General features: G+C 35.0%; 1 non-coding gene across 1 annotated transcript; it reads right to left on the reverse strand.

Moving 5' to 3' along the window:
- Positions 1-5,080: 5,080 nt before the first annotated feature.
- Positions 5,081-5,166, reverse strand: LOC122814667. Its single transcript, XR_006366868.1, has one exon. It is a non-coding gene; the product is annotated as a small nucleolar RNA SNORD116 (small nucleolar RNA).
- Positions 5,167-5,418: the final 252 nt, after the last annotated feature.

Raw genomic sequence — 5,418 nt, forward strand, 5'->3', positions numbered from 1 at the left:
CAAGTGTCCTTCCCTTCAACAACTCTGACTTTGAAGGCAGGGTATTGTGTGCTTATACAAACTAACATATGAGATTATTTAATTTTGTTTTATGTCACATAATGCAGGACAGCCTGTTCTACCTTAATTTCTCAAAGGCATTTGATGCTGTAGATCATGTCAAATGAATAATGCATGTGTATGTATTTGTGTGGTTTGCATTTTATATATTTGTGTATACAGACATATGTACACATATAATTTTATATATATATATATATATATATATATATATATATATATATATATATATATATATATGGGTCCCCTACGAAATCCCGAATGTACAGAATCCTGATGCCCAAAATACCGAGACGAAAAGCCAGAAACCCCACATTACCGAAATGTTGAAAGTGCAAAATTCAAAATCACGAAACTAATACATACATACAGCACACACACAAACATACACACACCCTTCCCCCATAACCAAACAAACCACCCTACACTAAAGATAAGCAGGGGGGATTTGCCCCCCTACTTTATTATTATAACTCCAAGATCACACAAACATATACACAAGGCAAACTCACACCCACACACTACAGTCTCTCACACACATACACACACACACACACACACACACACACACACACACACACACACGCACACACACACACACACACACACACACACACACACACACACACACCACAGTCACAACACACACTTACACACACTAAAGCCCCTCACAAACACACTTACACACACATACTTACCTGAACCGCAACACCAGAAGCATTAACTCAAAATCCCTTAACATCGGGATTTTGAATTTCGCGCTTCTGGTCTTTTGGTAATGTGGGGTTTCGGGCTTTTCGTCTCGGTATTTTGGGCGTCGTGATTCTGTGCATTTGGGATTTCATAGGGGACCCATGTGTATATATATATATATATATATATATATATATATATATATATATATATATATGTATTTTTGTGTGTGTGCACATGTGTAAGTGTACCTGTGAGTGATTATGTGTGCATGAGTATGTCTGCATCTAGGTATCTCTTTTTGTACATCTGTGTGTGTGTGTGTGTGTGTGTGTGTGTGTGTGTGTGTGTGTGTGTGTGTGTGTGTGTGTGTGTGTGTGTGTGTGTGTGTGTGTGTGTGTGTGTGTGTGTGTGTGTGAGATGGAAGACTTACGGGTGTCAGTGATATGATTTATCATTCTTCATTAAGTCCTGTTTCATTTGCAGTTCTTGCACATTTTTTATTTTACTCTTTTTCCACTAAGCAGATGAGTGCCCTGTGACTGAGATCATTATTTTGTGCTGGTTTGTGGAACTGTCCCCACTATATGTAATCTTTTTCTTCTTTAATTTTTCAGTTGAAAAGTTCTGTTAATGGCCTGAGTGTTGATGCAGTTGTCCTTGCCTTGCAATTTGGTTTTCATGTTATTCAGCTCTGTGGGATAAATGAGAAGCTAATTATTAACATAAAAAATCAAACTGCATAATTTTTCCGTTATAAGCATATATGAGTTATTAATGTATCTTCTATACCTTTTGAATGGGATGACTAATGTGCATTATATCTTCGCCTCATTGTGTTCCCTTTAGACACATTCTGAAAATATTTTTTCCAGACTAGCTTTCCTTTACTTTTCTAAAAATCTTTTTATGTTTAAAACATCAGTTATTCTTAGAAATTACTTTTATTAAACTTTCTTGATTATAATTGTGCAATTTATACATGTGTATTTGCTAGATAGTTTACCATTATTAAATAATGGTTAAGATATTTACCTTACAAACACAAAGTGCAGAGTTTGATTCTCACATGAGATGATTAGCTATGCTTAAAATGGCCCAGAAGGGCAGTTAGTCTAGTACTAATCTATGATCCTATAATAACTGACCTCAAGCTGTGATATCAAGAATCTGGTTAGACTTGGATCCCCAACAGCTTGGCTTTGTGAAAGGGCAATACTCTCTTCATAATCTGGTGAACTTCTTTGACAGGGTTGTGGAATCTGTAGATGGTGGTTATGCAATGTATGCGCCATATCTTGGCCTGGTCAAGGCCTTCAGAATCATTCCTGGTGGTGACATGACACAAAAGCTAAATGCTTTAAAATCAGCTCATATGTGGGAAGATGTACGGCAAACTGGCTAAAAGACAGAAAACACACACAATGAATTGCAGGTGCCTCATCGAAAAGTATAAAGGGGCCGACAGTGTTCCTCAGCGCTTGGTGATGGGACTTCACTTTTATGGGATTTATTTCTTAGATCTCCCATCGGGGAGTCATGACCTCTGGCTACAAAGTTTACAGATGACTACAAACCAGAGGTGGTTGTTAAGTCACTTGATGACACCCAAGCCCTCCAGAATGAACTCTTCCTAGTAAACTCTTGATATGCTACCAATGGGATCAAACAAAATGCTAAAATGTATAGTATTGTTGTTTTTGGTAGACAGCCTCTTTCTTCTGCCATCATATTGAACAGACAACACACCACAACAAAACAAAAATGTAGTCAAGGACCTAGGTACAGGGAGCAATAGCTCCTTGTGTTTTGACAATCTTATGACAACAGTTGTCAGGAAATCCTTTTATTTAGTCCAGGTAATTGCCAAAGAAATATAATCAGGGCCTAAACAGGAAATCACTCTCTTATAATCAGAAGTAATCAGGCCAATTATTGAGTACAGTACTCATTCTGGAATGTATCTCACTAAACATAATCGTACTATTAAAAAGAACCCAAAGAGTCCAAACCAAAAAGATAAGTAAAAAATAATTTAAAACAGTATGCCAGCCTCACAAAAGGAAAATAAATATTTCTCCACAGAAAAAAAAATGTTTTCAGTTACTTTACAATAATTTTAACCTGACAGAAAAAAAGTATGTTACAGTCTGGAGACAGTCCATTAAAACACAACATTCCTACCCAGCTTTAACATAACTTTCCTGATGAGGAAAGCAATAAAATATCAAGAAAATGAGGAAAATAGAAGGGTTTTTTTTTTGTTTTTTTTGCAAAGGGAATTTATCTGCACAGCAAAAGCATAAGCCAACCATCAACCCTCGAAAGCCTCAGAGAAGTGTTCTTTTTGGCAGCAGAAAATCTCAGAATGAGTCCAGACTTGTCAGCTCAGCAGAAGCTGCCTGAGAGTCTGGGTACACTGAGGCTGCCCTGAAGCTTTGGAAGTTGTCCGCTTGTTATATCCTTGGCGGGATATAAGCCATGTAGCTAAAACTACTGCAGCAGTGATCAATATGATCAACATATCTAGTTTTTACATGGGAGTATCTCTATATATTTTTATACTTGTAATGAGTTGCAAAAAAAAAAAAAATGATTCCACTGGCTGGGTACATTTTTTGAGGTTGCATGGAAATGCTGGAACTCAGACAACATGCACAATTAAGAAAAGAAGTAATAATCAGCAGCCATAACATCGGTGTACTTTGTAAGTACTGAAAGAGTTAGAACTTTCTGATTTAAGTCATTTTCCATGTGATCTGACTGAGTTTTTACCTTTTACTACCAATAACCTTGCTCAGTCCTCAGTAGTATTCACTGGGTTCTTTTATTAGATGTATTTACATTGCAGCTTGCTATTATAAAACATGTAACCAGAAGTCTGTACTTTATTTTTTCAAATGTTTGCCCTGTCTTTCTATGTATTTACTCTTCTTGCCTTGTATGAATTAAAAATAAACAATTCTGTCACATTACTCTGTCATAAACATCATATCAGTGTTTTAAATGTTTCTCTTCTGTTAGATTTAAGTTGCTGACACTAAATGCTTGGAATTAAGCTTTGCCTATTGATGTTATACGTGTAATAAAGACATGAAATTAAAATCATATGTTCAAGAAAGAAGATAGCATTGCTGTCTCGTATCTCAATATGATCAGTTCCTTGGATATGCTCTTGCCATCAGCTGATTTTTTTCTTTGTATATTACTTTTAGCTGATTTTGTTGTCACTAGCTGCTCATTTCAGTTCAGTTTTGCATTTGCTCCTTTTAGTTTTTCTCACTGCATATCTTAAGTGGTAAGTTTGCTCACTGAAACATGTGGTTCTCTTTACTATCATGCTTTGACACGGTGCACAAATGCTATATATTCCCTGTTCTCTCTTCATCTTTATGGTCATTCTTCATTGCTATGGCTATCATCTCAGTTAAATCAGGATTTAGTAGTGAAAACAGACTGCTGCCGTGGTTGCAGCATTTTTATTTTGTTTTCACGCATTTCTGGGTTTCTGCTAAACAAGGGAGAAATAACTTGCATATTCCAATAAAACAAGGCAGTCAAAATGCAAAAATGTAAATCTCTCTCTCTCTGTCCGTATCCCATTTAGCTAGATGGATATTTTCATCCTGTTTTGAATTTTGCTCTTGTGTTAAACTTGTCATTTCACATTAACAGCAAATCTACCACTATGCATATAAATCATAATAAATAGATAGTTTATCAATGTAAAGAAAATAATTAAAGGGGGCAACTGCAATAGGTAATAAATATGCTATGAATGAGATACTTAACAGACAGTAAATCAGCATACAACCTTTGGCTAAGAACTAAATGAACTGCCAATAAAAAGTAAATAAAACACATAGTCAGTAATTAATCTATTTTTATTGTAAACAAGCAGAAACAAATTCTGAATTAAAAAAATAGATGCCAAATGTAACTGATATTAAATATAAAATGGGAAGTCAAAATTAATAAGCAATTCTTTCATAAATAAATAAATGCTCATTAATATCAACAAAAAACAGCAAATTAATAATCAGCAAATATTCTGCAAAATGTATAACAGGTATGAAGAATCCATCAAAGGTAATTGCATAATAAATACTTTAAAGCACATAATGCAATGATTTTTACAGACTAAATAAATCGGCATTAATCAGTCATGAAATGTGACTAAAATAACAGACCAAGTACTTGAAGTGTGCAGAAGTGCACATTATCAAATATACACAAAAATGTTGAATAAATAGGACACATGGACAGGTAAAAACAAGCTCACAGAAAGTAAATAATTAAACTAAAACCGACTGTAAATCAGTCAGATAAACGTTAATTCTGAGAGGGTGTTAGTTATCATTTACTTTCTCAAACATTTCAAAAAAATGCCTTATTGTATAACAGAATCCGTTCTTCCAGCTTCTTTTTGGTTGTGCAGAAAGAAAGTTCAAACTGTAGTCTATATATGAAGCTACAGACTGCATTTACTTAACTTTAATACACTCTGCATAACTGACTGGGCAGTTCACTTCACTCTGTGCAGTGTTCTAGACATACTGTCTTCTGCTACAAAAAAATAAAATGTATATTTCTATTGCTATATGATGTGCATTCATTTTCTGCAATGTTTTTCTCTGACCAGGGACCCCCACCTATCTTATCAAC

This window comes from Protopterus annectens, chromosome 10.part0, assembly GCF_019279795.1.
Source record: "Protopterus annectens isolate FY-2018-M chromosome 10.part0, PAN1.0, whole genome shotgun sequence".
Classification (NCBI taxonomy): Eukaryota; Metazoa; Chordata; order Ceratodontiformes; family Protopteridae; genus Protopterus; species Protopterus annectens.